Source organism: Schistocerca serialis, chromosome 9 (assembly GCF_023864345.2).
Source record: "Schistocerca serialis cubense isolate TAMUIC-IGC-003099 chromosome 9, iqSchSeri2.2, whole genome shotgun sequence".
In the NCBI taxonomy this organism is placed as follows: domain Eukaryota; kingdom Metazoa; phylum Arthropoda; class Insecta; order Orthoptera; family Acrididae; genus Schistocerca; species Schistocerca serialis.
The window spans coordinates 173,592,095-173,611,133 of NC_064646.1; positions in this window are offsets into that span (position 1 = coordinate 173,592,095).

Genomic DNA, 19,039 nt, shown 5'->3' on the forward strand with positions numbered 1-19,039 from the left:
CTCTTCGAACCACACACATCCACTGCGAGCTGTGTGACACGTCGAACTGTACTGCTACTATATGCCATCGTTCTGAGAAAACTGCTTGGAGGGATGGAAATGGTCCCAATGGACAGATGCATACTTGTTTTGAACCACTGCGCGTTCCAGACTGCCGAGATCACCCATAAAATGCCGCTAAGACATTCCCCAGACCATAACGCTTCCGCCTTTAGCCTGGACATGTTTGCTTTCAGACGTTTTGCACTGTGCACGATAACGGCCACCTGTCTGATGGAGCATAAAACATGATTCATCTGAAAAGGCCAGCTGTCGCCACTCAGTTGACGTCCAGTTGCAGTAATGGCGTGCAAATTCCAGCCTTCGTCGCCGATGGACGGCAGTCAGCATGGCTGCATGTTCCAGTTTCCTGCTGCGGAGGCCCACATGCAGCAATAAGTCTGATGAACGGTCGTTACGGAGACACTACTGGTAGGCTCTTAGCTCATCGGCGCGGTCATTTGCTCAACAGCTGCACGTCTATTCGCTCGTACACATCTTCGCAGCCATCGTTCACCCCTATGGTGCAAAACAATTACTTTGGCGCCAGTTTTGAACAGCAGCGTTTCGCTGTGCACCATATACCTTAATCATGGTGTAACGTTAACCCCGGCCCGAAGCGACTGATCACACTCTTTTGGATATCAGATAAATCGCTTCATTTCCGCTTTACTACAACGACTGCACTGTTTTCCTCGTCTCACTGACAAGCTTTGTATATCCTCCCCTGCATGCGCTGCCACCTGCCATCGGAGAGTGGTTCTTGTGCCTTGACGTCGAATGTAGGCGGTGGTCTCATTAATGTGAGTGGACCTTGTATCAGCACTTCTGTGTTGTCGCTATGGGGTGGAGAGATTAGCATCAAGATGACGTCAGTGGAAGCCGCCGTTTCTCCCCTCTTCGCGGAGTAAATTTAGCACATGAAACTTCTCTACCAGAATCCGACCAGTACCAGGGCGCGGTGAATTTCAGGGTGACGGTAGCAGCAAGAGCAGTGGACCCCATTGCCTGTGTATTAGCGTGCTGGTCCACTTTTGCAGCGTGGCAGTGATTCTGCCCAGTAAGAATACGACAAGTCCTTGATAGGTCTCTGGAGGTGTGTGCTACAAGATGTGTACGCACAGGTCACGCAATTCCCGTAAATTAAGAATGGACGTTTTGAGGGTGCGGAGCTGGCTCCCGATACCATCCTAGATGTGTTTCATTGGTTCCAGATCAGGCGAAATTCGCCGCCTAGGGATAAACGAGAGTTCACTGTGATGCTCCTCAAACCAATGTTGCACGAATCTTGCCTTGAGACACAGACCGTTCTTCAGAAGGAAGATGCTATTTCAGCAGGGAAGAAAGGATGCAGATGGTCCGAAATAACTTTCACGGTCGACAGATGTTAATGCTGCCTTTTCGATTACTACCATGGGTCCACAGAAGCACAGGTGAATGTTCCCCTTAGCATAACACTGTTCAGAGAGGCCTGCATCCGTAGCTCGATGAATGTTTGATACAGGCGTTAGTGTGGATGTTGGCGTTTCGGGACATAACCATCGACCTGGTACAACAATAAATGTGATTCATTTGACAAACTGATAAGTTTCTACTGATCCAAAAAGAAAGCTGAATGATTCCGTGAACACTGCAGTTATAATTGACGGTGTAGTTGGGTCAACATGGGTACAATTTGGGATCGTCTGCTGCTGAGCTTTGTATTCAATTTGCGCTGATAGGTGTGCTACGAAAAATTTGTGGCTGCACCAGCATTGTACTCTGTTGTCGAATCTACCACACACTGCCACTAGCCCTGTTTTACGAAGCGCTCAAGCTTCCGACCTCTATTTGTGTGATAACACTGTGTCGCCCACTCGTAGTATCACCGACCTTCAGCCACTTTCCATTGATCTCACGTCAGTAGCATGTGAACAGCCGACCAGCTTCGTCGTTTCCGAGATGCTTGTTCCCATACGCCTGGTCACAATAATCTACTATTTATCAAAGTCTCTTATGTCAGGGTATTACCTACTTCTGGCAGGTATTACCGCTAGAACGATTTTCCGTTCGTCTATTCGCCACCAATGTACCTTCCTTGCCGCGGCACATACCTGCGACACAAGAAGGTGGCATTCAGTCTGGAGCTGGGCGGTGGTCATAGCTTTTTGGACCATCATTACGATAATAGGAGCAAATGCGTTTCAGTAAACATGCGTCCGCCGTTTGCAATTGCTCATGCTTGGTTGTGAGCTGCCACCGACTTCAGAGTGGGTCACTGTACAACTTAGACCAAATGTATTGGAAATGTAAACATGTTGATTGCAGAGTCAAGGGACTCTCATTCTCATGCGCCTTACAGGACGCAGGAATGTAACACACAGTCTGTATCAACCTCTGATCGTGTCTAACAGTGAACCAAAAGACAATCGGACTTTTTCTAATTTTTTTTGTCTATGGTACATAAAGTTCAGAACTACAAATATTAAACATTCTAATGATGCCGATGCAACGCTCAAAATTTCTCGAGAAAATCGACTCTGAAATTTTCCAAGTGAGTTTAATTCACTAAAATTAAAACTATTTTTCCAAGGGTCTCGTGGATAAATGCTTGTCTGCTATGCAGGCCGACGCGAATTTTTAAACAAATATGCATGTGAGACGTATCATGCATGAACATGAAAAATGAAATCGGTAACTTTCGAAATTGGTAATCTCTGATTCGAGTCTCGTTCTGCTCATCATTTTTTTCGTTTTTCTGTTTAAGTAGGATACCAATTAATTTAAATATAACATTCAACAAATATATGCTAATTAACATACACCTGAGTATGATTGTCTTATGAAAAGGCACATCGCCTTGTTTATAATTGCGTATGACATGGAAAATCCCAGTTTTCATTCCAGATACAAATTCTTATTTACTCAACTGTTATAAAATTTCTAATTATGATTGTTTAAATTAAAACCATTAAAGTTTAAATTTTTTGGGCAAAAATAAAAAATCAAATGCTCTTTTATTTCAACTGTGTCCATAGTTTTACACCAGAGATGTGTTGGCACATTAGTCAGAGTCTGCAGGATGTATTCCAACCTCTGTCTTCCTCTACAGTTTTTACCCTCTACAGGTCCCTCTAGTACAATAGAATATGTTCCTTGACGTCGTAACATCTGTCGTCTCATATTGCCTTTCTTCTTATCAGTGTTTTCGATAAATCCTTTTCTCACCGATTCATTTATTTATTACCTCATCAGTCCACCTAATTTTCAACATTCTCAAATGCTTCGACTCTCTTCGTTCCAGTGTTTCACTACCATACAATGCTGCGATGCAAACGTTAGTTCTCAAAAATGTCTTCCTCAAACATAGGCCTACGTCTGATACTTGGCCAGGAATGGCCTTTTTTGCAGTGCAAGTCTGCTTTTTGTATCCTCCTTGCTTCGACCGTCATTGGTTAATTTTTTCTGCATAGCTACAGAATTCCTTAATCTCATATATTTCGTGATCAACACTTCTAAATTTAAATTTCTCCCTGTTCTCATTTCTGCTAATTCTCATTACCTTCTCAGAGTGATAAACGACGTAAAACACACAACACATTAACAACATTGAGAACACCATAAAAATGTTCATCACTCACATACAGCTGTCATAGAACCGATAATTATATATGTGTTGTTTAGCAGATATTTGCTGGATATTATATTTAAATGATGATGGTATTCTAATTGAACGAAAAAATTATAATCTAAATGAGACTCGGACCTGTGATTATCACTATCGAATGCAACCGATTTTATTTTCGTCTTCATATATTTTACGCTTCACGGAAATGCTCGTACATTTCCCTTCGACCTGGAATCGTAGCCTGCGTAGCAGGTAAGCATTCGATCACGCAGCCACGAGACCTATTGAAAAACTTATTTTAGTGGATAAAACACACTTGGAAGGCTTCAAAGTCGATATTTTATCGATAATTTTCGAGAGCTACGTAGATCTGTTTGGGCTGCTGATACTGGCATTTGGAACTTCATGTGCCATAAATATAACAAATTTCAATAACTCGATTGTCGTTGTGGTCTTCTTGCAAGACGAAAATGATTTTCACTTGTCAACACTAGCCCAGAGACACCTCAGTCATTGGAGATTCCACGAGAGTAATCGTTACTCATACGTACCTTCATACAGGTCCATCCTGCTTAGATATCATAATTTGACACCAAAAGTTCAGCTGACTGAAAATAGGCAAACAGAAAGAGGTAAATTATTTATAATTTTTCAGCTGGCGTCCCCACAGTTTTCCATAACCACGGGGCTACAAAATTGCTCGTCCAGTCGACCTGCAATAGTCGCCCACGTTCGACGCTAGTGTTTACCTCGACACGAGGGAAAACTGTCACAGTTACGTAACTTAGCAAAAACTAGGGCACACTCAACCGCTGGATGAATAAAAACTGGCCAGTAACAGCGCGTAGTAGCGGATCCTAATAACGTACCGCAAGTACAATTTGATGACTGTGGATTGCTTTCGTAAAACCGAATGTGATGGGAAAAACCAGGACAAAGTATACCACGATCGTTTACATCCAATTTTGGCCATTTCCTTTTCCCTACAAACATGGAAGTATCTTGCAAAATGCAACAAGCTAGCGCTAGTTCCTGCAAACAGCAACAGTATGCGGAACGGTAATGAAAACAGCCGGGCGTTTGCTCTGGTGGAGTGAACGTATCTATGCGAGCTCACGGTGTATTTTTTCTGCTAACAGACGCGTTTTCGGCTGTAGGCAGTGTGAAACGGAAAAAAAATTTTCTAGTTTGTGCACAGCGCATCACAGTATCGTGGACTCGTGTATGAGATGGTATCAGCATGGAGACTTACAGACCTTCCCTTGTCGAAAACATCTTTATGACGACACATAGGTGCGAGGACTCCTTCCGATGACTTCTATTTCCCCGTTCCATGTATCTTTGGCCTTCTAGCCATCAGTAACAGGATACATTAAGCTTAGGACTTTGTATGTCATTTTGCCAAAGCCTGTGAGATTAATTTGCCATTGCACGGTCGGATATATGTGTTACACAGAGAAGCAGGTGGGCGTAATTCAGTCAGTGGTTAAATTAGTATGATCCAAACAAGTGACTGTGACAGAATGAATAATTTACTGAAGAACAGGTTTGACACGAGTCAGTAGTGGAACGACGTAAGAGCTCCGACCTAGCTCTGCTACGTTCCTGTTAATGACGCTCTCTTAAAGTGGAGACCTTCGAACATGTAAGCAGTTTCTATAGTGAGAAGGGGATTTTTCACTCTTATCAAGTATCTGCAAGTTGCGATAGTGAAAAATATTGTTCTTTTTCTCCAACAGTCTTCTGAGTGGTTGAAGCGGCCCTCCACAACCTTAACTGCTGTTCCAAAATCTTACTCTGAGATAACACTTCTACCACTTCCACCCGAGGCTTTCACATGTTTGTAGGACACATTCCACTCTCCATCTTGCCCTACAGTTTTTGTTTCATAATACCATGGAAATTATCCCCAAGAGTCCTAACAGATGTCCTATCATGCCGTCCGTACTTCCAACCAGTGTTTTCATCACGGAATCTCTGAGGAAACTCTTCAGTTCTTACCTTATCATTTCGGTCACCTACAGCACCCTTCGGTGCCACATTTCGAACCCCTTGATGCTCTTGTCTTTACTTCCATAAAATGTTGTGCTTCAGTCGTATATTCTAAGGTTTTTCTTCCTCAAATTATCCTGTACGTTTGATAGTAGTAGTCTTCTTTTAGAAAGTATTTCCTTCATTGCCTGTGCCAATCTGCTTCTTATATCTTCCTTGCTTCGTCCTCCATGCGTCATTTTGCTTCAACGTTAGCAGAGTCACTTGGCATATTGCGTGCTTAATGATTTTGGTGCTAAGTTTACCTCTAATCACATTTCTGCTATTCCTCCTTCCTTTCGTATTGTATTGGTTTACTCTCACTCTACATCTGTATCTTCATCATACCCTGCAAGTCATCTGACTGTGTGTGGCATGGGGGTACTTTTGATATCGCTAATTGATAGCGCCTTCCCTGTTCCACTCACTAACTGTGCTTGAGAGGAATGACTGTCGATAATCCTGTATACTAGCTTCAATTTCTCGAATTTCCTCATTGTGATCATTTCGCGAGATGTACGTAGGAGGTACTAATATGTCGTTTGACTCTTTTCGGGAAGTGCTCCCTCCAAATTTCAATAGTAAATCTCTTCGTGATGCCAACGCCTCTGTTATAACGTCTCCCACTGAGGTTTGATCACGTGACGAAATGCGCCGGTCTTCGTTGGATCTCCTCTACCCCTGGTAAGGATTCCAGGTAGATGATCAGTACTGAAGAATCGCTCAAACAAGCGCCTTGTATGCCACATCCTTCGTGGATGAGCTACTTTTCCTTAAGATCCTTCCTATGAGTTTCAGTACGACATCTGCTTTTCGTAGGCCTGCTGTCTGCTTTTTGTGTGATCAATCCGCGTAAGGTCGCTCTAGATAGTTATTCCTAGACATTTCACAGTAGACACTCTTTCCACCAGTTTGTCATCAATAGTGTAGTTGTGCAATAGTGGATTTATTTTCGTATATATGCGCAATGTGTTACATGTATTTAAATTCAGGGCCAATTGCTAGAGCTTGCCCCATTCATCGGCAGGTTATTCTGAAAATCGATATTATCTTCTGGTGTTGCTATTGCTTTTTTCTTATGACAAGGCCAACATTGGCATATAGTCTTAAAGAGCTTCCATTGCTTTGTAATAGATCATTTATATACACTGTAAACAATAACGGTCCTATCACATACTTTGTGGTACCCCGGAAATTACATTTACATCCGTCGATTTGTTCCGCTAAGAGCGACGAGCTCAGGTCTTCCTGCAAGGAAGTCTTGAATCTAGTCGCACATTTAGTCCGATATTCGGTAAGCTCATTATTTTTTCCCACTAAACGGCAATGCACGACTCGGTCAAATACCTTCGTGAAGTAAAGGAATACGGCATAAACATGAGCATCGTTGTCTATGGCGCTATGGATCTCATGTAAGAGGAACAGAGCAAGCTGAGATTCGCAAGATCTCTGTTTACGGAATGCATGATTATTTTTAAAGCTGAGACTTTCGTTCTCCGTAAACGTCATAATTCTGGAGCATAAAACATGTTCCATAACTGTACAACAGATTGGCGTAAACGATATAGACCTATAATTATCTGCATCTGTCCTACGACCCTCCCGAGCCGGCCGGAGTGGCCGTGCGGTTCTAGGCGCTACAGTCTGGAGCCGAGAGACCGCTACGGTCGCAGGTACGAATCCTGCCTCGGGCATGGATGTGTGTGATGTCCTTCGGTTAGTTAGGTTTAACTAGTTCTAAGTTCTAGGCGACTCATGACCGCAGCAGTTAAGTCGCATAGTGCTCAGAGCCATTTTTGACCCTCCCGAAAACGTGAATGACCTGCGTTTTTTCCACATGCTAGGTACTTTTCGTTGCTCCAGCGATCTACGGTAAACTGTTGTTAGAAGGGGAGTAAGTTATTTCGCATAATCTTACAGGTATCTCATCTCTAACGCCTTCCCACTACTAAGCTATTGTAGCTGCTCTTTTCCATACCACGATCGCTTATGTTAATATTTCCCACTTCGGCGTTCGTTCGATGGTTGAAAGAAGGGTTTCTGTTATATTATCCCGCGGTAAAACAATTTCGAAAGACAGAATCAATATTTCGGCATTTTCTCTTTTATCTTCCGTTTCGGTGCCAGTATGGTCACTGAATGAATGAGCAGAAGATTTCGAATGGCTTACTGATTCAATATTCTATGCGCGTTAGTTCTGTATAATGCCCTTTGAGTAGGTACTTTCACTGTATTTCGTCGTTTATCTACCGTTCCATTCCTAAAGAACACACTGTCATACTATATAATCACTATTTATGTAACGATTTGGTGTCTCCTAGGAATGATTCGATTATAAATCTTAGAACTATTACGTTGCTACGCCTTTTGAATAAGAATGAAGTATCTGTTTGTACCTAAATCTCTCTGTTTACTCCATCTGTAAGTGGTTGTCTGCAAAAGAGTTAAATCAGCAAATTTACATCTGCCACTGCTTGCCTCTCCCTTTATTGTTACAATAGCCTCGCCTTGCAGACAAGGGGCACGACACCTGCGAATGCAAAAAAAGGGGAAAAAAAGTACTGTAACGAATTCTCAATGGGAGAGACTGTGCCACGCGGCAGCGGCAGTGACAATGAAGCAGCAGCAGGTAGGAGAGGGGGGGGGGGGATGTTCTGTTGTGCGGCCGTAGGGGTCTAATGTATGCGCAGCTCCGGCCATAACCGTAACGCGGGGCCCACGTAATGCAAATAGAGGACCGGCGAAGAAGCACTTATTGTCTTCAGCATCCACTTTGCTGACCCAGAAATCTTTATGACCGCCGTAATAGAACACGAGCTTTCATCATGCATACACAAGTAATTTCTGTCAAGGCGGGAAAAAAGGAACTAGCGAGAAAGACTGCGGAGCAAAAAAATAAAAAAATAAAAAGCAAAGAGAGGACGAGGTAGAAGGAGAGGCGAAGAAATGGCATTCCGTGGCTGGCCTGTGCAAGTCGCGATGCAGAGGCAGCGAGGCTCGTGTGCACTTATATCCCCAGGTCGTGTTATCGCTCACGCAGAACAGGTTCCCGAGTTACCCGGAGCCAAAAAAAAGGGCGCACACGACTTGTATGCGGACTTAATTTAAGAAACTGGGCGATGTTTATGGCGTGAAGGAGCTGACGTAAGCCTTCAGCAAGCTTCCGGTATTGTCGGATGCTCACCAATCCATTCTCTGCTAGCCGGCCAGGTGAAGGAGTGGTTACGGCACATGTACCCACATTTAGAATGGGCGGGATCAGGTCCTGCCTGAGCAATCTGATCAAGGGGAGTTTGCAACGACTATGCTGCCGATGACAGATTAGCCAAATTTATGTACCCTTATCTTTAGAACCAGTAAAGATAACATTCTAAATTTACTTAACCTGAAATATCAAAACTACTTTTATTGACTGAAGCAGAATTAAGTATACAATGCAAAATTGTCAGTTACGGTAACTATGAAAGACATGTACTTTTACAATAATTATTTGTAGATACAAACATCAAACTTCAATATCCATTAAAAACACTTCCATCATATGATTCAGTAGGTGTAGCTACAAGGACGTGCTGAAAAGTAACGCCTCCAAATTTTTAATGTGAAAACTCTTAAACTTACTTTAAACAAAATAAAGTTTCTAGAATGAAATTTTCACTCTACAGCGGAGTGTGCGCTGATATGAAACTTCCTGGCAGATTGAAACTGTGTGCCGGACCGAGACTCGAACTTGGGACCTCTCCTGCAGGAGAGCTTCTGTAAAGTTTGGAAGGTAGGAGACGAGGTACTGGCAGAAGTAAAGCTGTGAGGATGGGGCGTGAGTCGTGCTTGGGTAGCTCAGTTGGTCAATCCACGCCGCATCCGACCATAGTCGTCGACGTCGTCTTTCCGTCCCCAACATCACGACCTCCGATGGTGTTCACCACACAAGACAGGCGGCAGTGGAGTCTGCCTTTGCTGAACATTATCGCCAATTTTATGATGATGAACCGACGGCAACGCCAATTCCTGATAATTTCCGTCCTTCCCCTGATCGGACCCTCACCGTAGCGGAATCAACGTCCATGATGTCTGCAATCACCGCAGGAGAGGTGGTAGACGCGATCAACAAAGGGGCCAAGAACAAATCACCAGGATCAGATGGTCTCCCAGTGGACTTTTACCGGGCGTTCTCCACGTTAATGCTTCCTCGCTGGACGGAAATGATTCAGGAACTCTTTACTCCGTCCTTCCCAATTCCACCTGAATTCGTCACTGGCATTCTTCTACCTGTGCCTAAACCGAAGGGAGGGTCTCATGTCTCTGCATATCGCCCTCTTTCACTACTAAATGCAGACTATAAAATCTATGCACGCCTCTTAGCAGCGCGCATACACACCATCTTACCTTTGGTCCTTTCACCGGAGCAGACTGCACGTGGTTGTGAGGCCACCTTACAAACAGCCCTAGGAGAATGCCGTGACCTCATCGCACTGGCGCCTTCGTGCAGCACTGGTATCCGTCGATTTCACGAGTGCCTTTGATCGCGTTCGACACCCATTCCTCCTCATGGTGGCGACACGTATGGGGTTCCCATTACTTTTTGTCGATGCCATTCGCCGGTTACTACTTCCCGCGGTCTCGATGGTACAAGTCAATGGGAGGCTTGTAGGACCGATTCCTATACGCCGCTCTGTGCGTCAAGGATGCTCTATGTCTACTTTATATTATGCCATTGCACTTGAGCCCCTCATCACTGGTCTTACCTCTAGACTGCAGGGTCTCACTTTAAGTGACTGCACCTTTCACTGCAGGGCTTATGCGGACGACCTCCTCTTTCTCACCTGGCTCTGAGCACTATGGGACTCAACTGCTGAGGTCATTAGTCCCCTAGAACTTAGAACTAGTTAAACCTAACTAACCTAAGGACATCACAAACATCCACGCCCGAGGCAGGATTCGACCTGCGACCGTAGCGGTCTTGCGGTTCCAGACTGCAGCGTCTTTAACCGCAATGCCATTTCTCACCTGCTCCTCCACGGAACTCAATGACGCCATCCAATGGATCCACCAGTATGGACGTCTTTCTGGTAGCATTCTTAATGTCCGTAAATTGACTATGATGCACATTGGGTGCGGCCTCCCGGCTATGGTGCCGAACCCACTCCCAGTCAGTACCACCCTTCGTTGCTTGGGTATCGAATTTAAGAGCTCCACACACCGCACAGTGGCCCTGACTTACCGGCGGCTTTTGCAATCGATTCGGCACCATGTCCGCGGTCAAGTGCACCGTAACTTAAACCAACTCCAACCTGTGTCCTATGTCAACATGTATGTCGCCCTTAAACTGGTACACGTCGCTCAGATCCTCCCAATGCCGTTACTCCTTGGCCGCCGCATCAAATCAGCCTTTGGATATTTCGTTTCAGCAGGGGCACTTTTCAAAGTCCGCTACAACACTCTAACACTGCCTCCTGCAAAAGGTGGCCTCGGACTCGTCAACGTGCGGGCACGATCTTCTGCACTCTTTGTCCACATACTGTTGCGGCACTGGCAGGGGCCGGTCCCGTCCTTAACACGCAGTCTCTTAGATATCCTCCGACCAGCTTCTCTCGATCCACCGATCAATGGGGCACCTATTTCTCCATCATTGTACCACGTCGCCAATTGTTTCATAGAACTCAGCTACGTTCGGGCCGATCTTCCAGTCACCCGTCCTCCCCGTACAAAAGAAAATTATCATTTGTTTATGCTGTCCAACCCTTGCGACCCCATGGTGCTACAGCACCCTGACATTAACTGGCGAACGGTTTGGGGATGTGTGCATGCACCCTTTTTACCGTCGTCTGTGTCTGCACTCTGGCATGTTTTAGTCTATGGAAAATTCCCGACTAATAGTCGACTTTATCGCATAGGACTGGCCACCTCCCCACTCTGCCCTGACTGTCAGCTCGAAGACACCGACGAGCACCGTCTTACGTGCCCCCTGAAACAAAACGTATGGCTCCTCATCCAACGAATCGAGGGCTTTTACCTCCGTGCCCCGCCAACGACGGTAACCCCGGATTTCCTGTTGTTGCCCCAGACATTTCACTACCCTATTGCTAAGCACCATACCCTAATCTGGTTTCGAGGGCAGGCTTTAGAATACCTGTTTCAGAGTGGTCCGCATGCAGTCCTTGACTTCTGGTACAAAGTTGTGGCTGCGCATAGCACCCTCACCCGAACACCATCTTACCGATAAACTTTTGCCGGTTATCTCCGCAGCGTCTTCCTGGACCCCTTCAAAGTTGGGGTGTGCCATGCCTACCTGTCACATCATGCAACACCCTTATCCACGTTCTCATGCACCGACCAAAAAACAAAAAGATAACAAAATAAGGAAGAAAACAGAATATGTTATATTTTGTTATATTTAGCGTTTTTTAAATATATTTTTGTTTAACTAACAGTCATTTGTATATGTTTAAATGGTACCTTGCAGAACTCTTGCATAGTGAATATATATGTACTTTTAGTTTGTTCATTAAAGATTATAAAAAAAAGGAAGAAAACAGGATATGTTAAATATTATTCTAATAATTTGTTTACCTAACACTCATTTGTATATTTTTAACTGGTACCTTGAAGAACTGTTGCTTTGGGTATATATATGTACTCTCAGTTTGTTCAATAAAGATTTAAAAAGAAAAAAGGTGGTAGAGCACTTGACCACGAAAGGCACAGGTCCCGAGATCGAGTCTCGGTCCGGCACACAGTTTTAATCTGCCAGGAAGTTTCAAAATAAAGTTTAATAACTGAAATAAACGGCTGTAGCTCTGTCATAAGTTGTATAAGAGGTATCTTTCTTATTTTTTGATTTTGACTTCTTTCGAACACGTACGTCCATTTTCAAACCATCCGTATTTTCAGTGTGACAATCCAGATGAAAGCCTATGTACAAACATTGCACTTGAGTTACAATCAAAGCTGCCGAGTCAACAACCAAAGTTTAATAACTTTCTACATCTGTATTCTTCATGTCTACATATTTATTACCAAGCGAGGTGGTGCAGTGTCTAGCACACTGGACACGCATTCGTGAGGACGACATTTCAATCCCGCGTCCGGCCATCCTGATTTAGGTTTTCCGTGATTTCCCTAAATCGCTCCAGGCAAATGCCGGGATGGTTCCTTTGAAAGGGCACTGCCGACTTCCAACCGCAACCCATATTTATTTCTCAACATAGTCATTCTGACAACGAACCCATTTCTCCGAACGAGAAATCAGTTTGTTCATACCGTCACTGTAGAATGTTTGAGTTTCTTGACAGAGCCACAAAGTCACCTCTGCTTGCTCCTCCTCATCACTACCATAGTGAAGTCTTCGAGGGTGCTCATTAAATTTTGGAAACAGATGAAAATCTGATGGGACCATGTCGCGTCTGTTTGGAGGATGACTGACAACACCCTGGACCCGATACGTCGGAATGTTATAGATGTCGCAGCGCTCCTGTGAGATCCGGCATTGTCTTGCTGAAGCTGAGGGTGTTCCCTGTCTGGACAAAGTTTTTTGCGGTTACAGCACACTGTTCGTCGCTCTCATCCACTTAGTTACTCACTAGAATTCGGAATCCTCTGACGGTTGAGGATTGCAACTTGAGTCAGCGAAGCAGGGAAGTCGACCGAGCAATCTGCTTGCCATGTAATACCTGAATCGATATTGTGGACAGAGTAAAAAAAATTAGAGGCACTACTCTTCAGCGCTCCCTTGTAGTCATATTGATGCAGCTCTCAAAATTTCATGTACTTAATAAAAGCAGCTTTTCAAGTGTAAGAACATCAATTGTAAATGGAGTCATTTTGAAAAAATCGAATTTAAGACTGAAAATAATAAAAACTCATATTTTTAAAAGAAGGCTCAGAAGAACCCAACAGCACAGTGACGATTCTCTTTCTTGTCCCCCTCTTTCTCGAAAAGCTACTTCATTCAGGTTGACGTTCTTACATTGTACAGCCGAATTCAGCACCAATGTAACTTGAAATTTTTTTCTAAAAGTTACAGTCTGTTAATAGTGTGACAGCCAGGATGGATGATGAAGTGCATTAGCACTCCGATTTTTCTCGTGGTTCCATCATCAAATGATAACAACACCATTGACGACTCCCGATTTCAGAGTATTTAATCCCACAAAGACATTCTAGCACAGTCGTGTCCTAATCATAATATAGAATGACTGCTTGGGATTCTAAGTGCGCACTTGTTGAAACTTATAGTTGAAGGGGCTGGGGTGGTGTCTCGGTGAACCTTATAAATTAGCTTGATGTCTCCAACAATAACTTCACGATTCTTGCGTTCCAAACACGCTAGCGAGACTTCAGCCTCACACAGTTTACATCATGTTTCAGATCCAGGTAGCCAAAGTGAATGTATTGTTTTCCTGTCATTTGAGAGTTTGTGAAAACTTCAACACTACTAAAGGGATCCATAAAAAGTGAAAACTTTAAGGACAGAGAGATACTGGAATATACATTTATGGCCAAAATATCATGAACACTCGCCACCAAGAGACTGAATACTGCCCAGTGGCGTTGACGGCACATGGTGCGATAAGAAAAGTATACAGGGTGTCCCAGAAATGTAGCGACGAACTTCGAGGGGTTGCAGAGGGCGTCTTGAGGAATAACCGGAGATAGGAACCCGTGTCCGCTAACATCATCAAATGACGCTAAAAAGTGTCGAAGTCATAGACGCCGGTACCTGCCAATACGTCACCCCTTCAGCAGCAGACGTGACTTTGTACACTGACGGACAGTCGGCAGAACATCTCGCAATGTTGTTTGTTATTCAGTGATCACGACTGACTCCCACGATAGCCAGTGTAGAAGATGGATCCAGCTGGTTAGAAAGGAATTGTCTTCTATGAAGTCGTGGCTCTGTTGCCTCACTCGACGGCAGTTTCACACGTGAATTTTCATCTGCGGTTTATTTTTCTCCTGTAACCTAAAACCGCTGATGTTTTTCGGTATGTAGGAGAAAAACGAAAAGGAACCGTCGTCCACCGAGGCAACACAGAATCGCATTCATAGGAGTCCGCAGCTCGTGGTCTAGTGGCTAGCGTTGCTGGCTCTGGATCACGGGGTCCAGGGTTCGATTCCTGGCTGGTTTGGGGATTTTCTCTACCCAGGGACTGAGTTTCTGTGTTGTGCTCATCATATCATCATCATCTGTGACAGTGGCTAGATTGGACTGTGTAAAAAATTTGGACTGTGTAAAAAATTTGGACTGTGTAAAAAATTTGGACTGTGTAAAAAATTTGGACTGTGTAAAAAATTTGGACTGTGTAAAAAATTTGGACTGTGTAAAAAATTTGGACTTCGTTCGGGTGCTAATGACCGCACAGTTGTGTGCCCCGCAAACCAGACATAATCATCATCATCATCATCATCATCATTTATGGGAGAGAAGGCCTTTCTACGCAGCATCTAGCTACATCTTTTCCACTGACGATCGTGGCAATCAGTCTCGATCACTGAATACAGCGTACAAAGTCAAGTTTTTTATCAAGTAGTGGTCTAGTGGCAACTCCGTAATGTAGTTGGATGGCGTTTTCGGACGCTGGTCCTGTCCTCGATTTGATCCTGAGGACACCATGTACAATCAGCCGAAGTTCGTCGCAACATTTCTAGGACACCCTGTATGTGGAATAGGGATGAATAAGTATATGTTCTACCGACGATAAGAGCCACAAATGAAGAAATCCACTGAATTTTCCACAAAGGGCTGACAGTCATGGCCTGGCAGTTGGTAAAGAGTGTCCCAGAAACGACGAAGCTGGTCGGCTGTCCGTGTGATATTGTCGTCGAACATCTATGGAAATTGGTTGAAGAACGGGGAAACTATGATTTTCACCTTGGCTTCCACTAGACCTCTGGTAGCAATCGATGATCCCAAGGCAGCTGTCGACTTCGCGAACATTACCATGGACCACCTATATCCCTTGATTATTGATGTCTTCCCAATCGGCGGTGGCAGCTACCAGCGGGATAACTGTCTGCGACTTAAAGCCACAGTCGTGCTACAGTTGTTTGAGGAACATGATGGTGGACTGATGTTGATGTATAGAGCACCAAATTCGACTGATCTGAACCGATGGAACGTAAGTGGGATGTTACAGGGCGCCAGTCACGGGTCCGCAAACGATAGGCTCATAATTTACGGGAAAACTGCTAAGTACTTGTTGAATCGATATCAAACAGCATTTCTCTTCTATTGGGGTCCAAAGTGCGAACAACACTCTATGAGGCAAATGGTGATAGCGTTTTGGCTCGTTAGTGTATTCAGTAAATAATCGAGGGCGTTGGGTGTAAGTCTACTCCAAGATAAAGATGTTGGCACAGGAGAGGAAGTCGTGGGGACTGCAGGAAACTGATCGCTCAAAAAATGGTTTACGCAATACTTTTTATTACATTATTATTATTACTATTCCTATTACAAGTCTTACTAGTAGTAGCAGTAGCAGCTGTAGTAGCAGCGGTAGTGGAGTCAGTGGTGGTATTGCTAGCAGAGCAGTTAGTAGCAGTAGTATCGTTTATTGTTATATTAACTTAAATGGTCATATTGCTTTCATTTAGGTACATTATTGCACAGCAATTCCTTATTAGTAATTTCTTCTTGAAATGATTTTATGATCCATGATCACTGGTCACATACATAAGAGGTGCATACAATTAATTCGGCCTGTTACAGGTTTTGTTCGATAATCTGCTTCCATACTTCTGGATCTCTTTATGATGAACAGAATAATGGATTTGGTATTAGGTCCTATATCCTTTTCACTGTACAAGAGTGATGTGTCTTCAGTTTTGTCCTACTGCAAATACCTCATGTACGCTGACGACCTACAGTTTGACCTAAGTACCGGATGGTTATAATTAAACTTTCCCTATTTAACACGCTAAACACGGAAACTAATTACCGTACGAGGACCAAACTTGGTAGCATTAATGTCAAGGACATGGGGAAGAGAAATAATGTAGGATCAGTTCAATTGGGATACTTTTAATGTGTCGCTACGGTACGGTACGTCATACCATTACTGCTGCAAAAGGGGCTGAATGTGGCCTCCCTGAGTGTCCAGAAGAGTCCTAAAGCGCGGAATTGCATTCTTCACAGCAGAACGAAGCATGCCTGTCAGTATACTGGCTACCTGTCTTGGCACACCGGCCGATGTGGCCGAGCGGTTAAAGGCGCTACAGTCTGGAACCGCGTGACCGCTACGGTATCAGGTTCGAATCCTGCCTCGGGCATGGATGTGTGTGATGTCCGTAGGTTAGTTAGGTTTCAGTAGTTCTAAGTTCTAGGGGACTGATGACCTTAGAAGTTAAGTCCCATAGTGCTCAGAGCCATTTGACCCATTTTTGTCTTGGCACGCTGAGCTTCAGATCCGCACATGTGTGGTTGTTCCCCTGGTAAACCCTGTCATTTAGGTAGCCCCACAATCAAAATCACTGGGAGTGAGATCAAGTAATTGTGCCGTCCAAGCATTTCGAAAGGACCATCTGATAATTCAATCGTTTTCAAAAGTGTTTCTAAGAGGCAGGCGAACTTCTCGGGTGATGTGCGGTGCGGTCCCATCTTGCATGAAAACTGTTGAGTTCAATGCCTCCCTCTTCTGTAGGGCGGGTATGACATGGCAGCGAAGCATATCTCTAACTCTGGCCGGTCACACTTGACGTCTTTGGCCCTCGAGCGCCAACCTGTTCAAAAAAGAATGGACCAATGATGATCGTAGTCGCGAAGCCACACCCTGCGGTGACACATTCACCATACAGAGGAACTTCATGCACAATGACTGGAAGTGAAGATCTCCACACTTGTCAAATCTGTGTGTTCGCTTCACGCATCAGAGAAACATCAGATTCGTTTCTCCATAGGATGGTCCACGGCCAGCACTCGTGAACTTCAGTCCTTGCGAGAAAGTAGAGAGCGAAGTCAACACGTCGCTGTGCGTCCTGTGATCCAAGCTGCTGTACGATATGGATCTTGTACGGATACCATTTGGGGATGGCTCGAAGTACCTTCCGTACAGTGGACCACGGATGTTCCACTGTTGTGACACAGCACGCGCACTGTCTGACCATCGGGAATCGCGCAGCGTTGTCTACCAAAGCAACAAGGATTTCATCAACTACCTGTGGTGCAACCAGTCGTCGGCCTCTTCCCGGAGCGACGCCCAGTTCTCCAGTTGCTTCAAATTTCTTCATCATGCTCTGCACAACAGGTGGAGAAAGAGGACTCTTCCGTAATCTTTTCAGCCAGCGATATTCCCAAAGTGCACTTGCAACAGTACTGTTGTTTTGATAATAGAGCTTCACCAATAATGCCCTACTCCATGTAAACTGTTGTATCGACGGACCCAACCAACCGAACAACCAACCAACCAACCAACTCTCGCACGCGCGCCCTGACCGTAACATCGCTGGCCACAGTTCCTGTCGCGGCCGTCGGCGTCTCAGGACGTTACCGCCGACGGAAGAGGTAGCGCCGTGGCTGAGCTCGGGTCCGCAGCGCCCTCTGCCTTTTGCATATAAGGAGGAGCGCTGGCCCCGAGACGGACAGTCTATTGTCGAGTGTCTATTGCTAGCCGTTCGTGGAGTTTATAGCGGAGCCATTGCAGTGTGATATTTGCTATTGTATTCGACTAGGCTCAGTACACGGATTACTCTTGGATTTTACTTGGGCTTGTATTGCTGGTGCACGTTTCGTCAGAAATAAAGATAAGTTATCTCTTCATTCTAACTGCCGCAATTCTGGTCATTAATTATTTTTCGGCCAACAGACATAGCTACATCCTGGTCACTACCCACGCTTTATACAATTTGTGGTGGCTGCCCCAAAAGTACCGCCAAGGACCTTGGGTTTGGGAACCGTCACAAAACAAACACTTCAGTGTTGATTCCGGGCTTGCGATTCTGAGCTCCACAATCGATTTTCGGCTCCATATGTCAATAATTTGATTTATGGTTGAGTAGTCAGGTACCTACTTCGCTCTTAAAATGATGGTTATTGTTGACAACGTGATTTTGTGTGGAATGAAGGAAATGAATAAGTACTGGAACAGAGGGGGTGTCAATAATTTCCTTCATTTAACAGACCAGAACAACATTTTTCTTTTGTTTATGAGTAGCAAAGAGTCACAATAATGGTGACATACTCACAGACGGACAGAATCAGGAAGGGTTACACCAATGAAGTAGCAGTCTGATTTTTATTAGACTTTGTAGAGTTATTCGTCACATAATATGAATAGGTACTAAGTGATTTAACTTTCATTTCATCTGGAACTGACGCCCACTACCGCAATCAGTACGACGTATGAATTAAAGAGGAATAAATACATC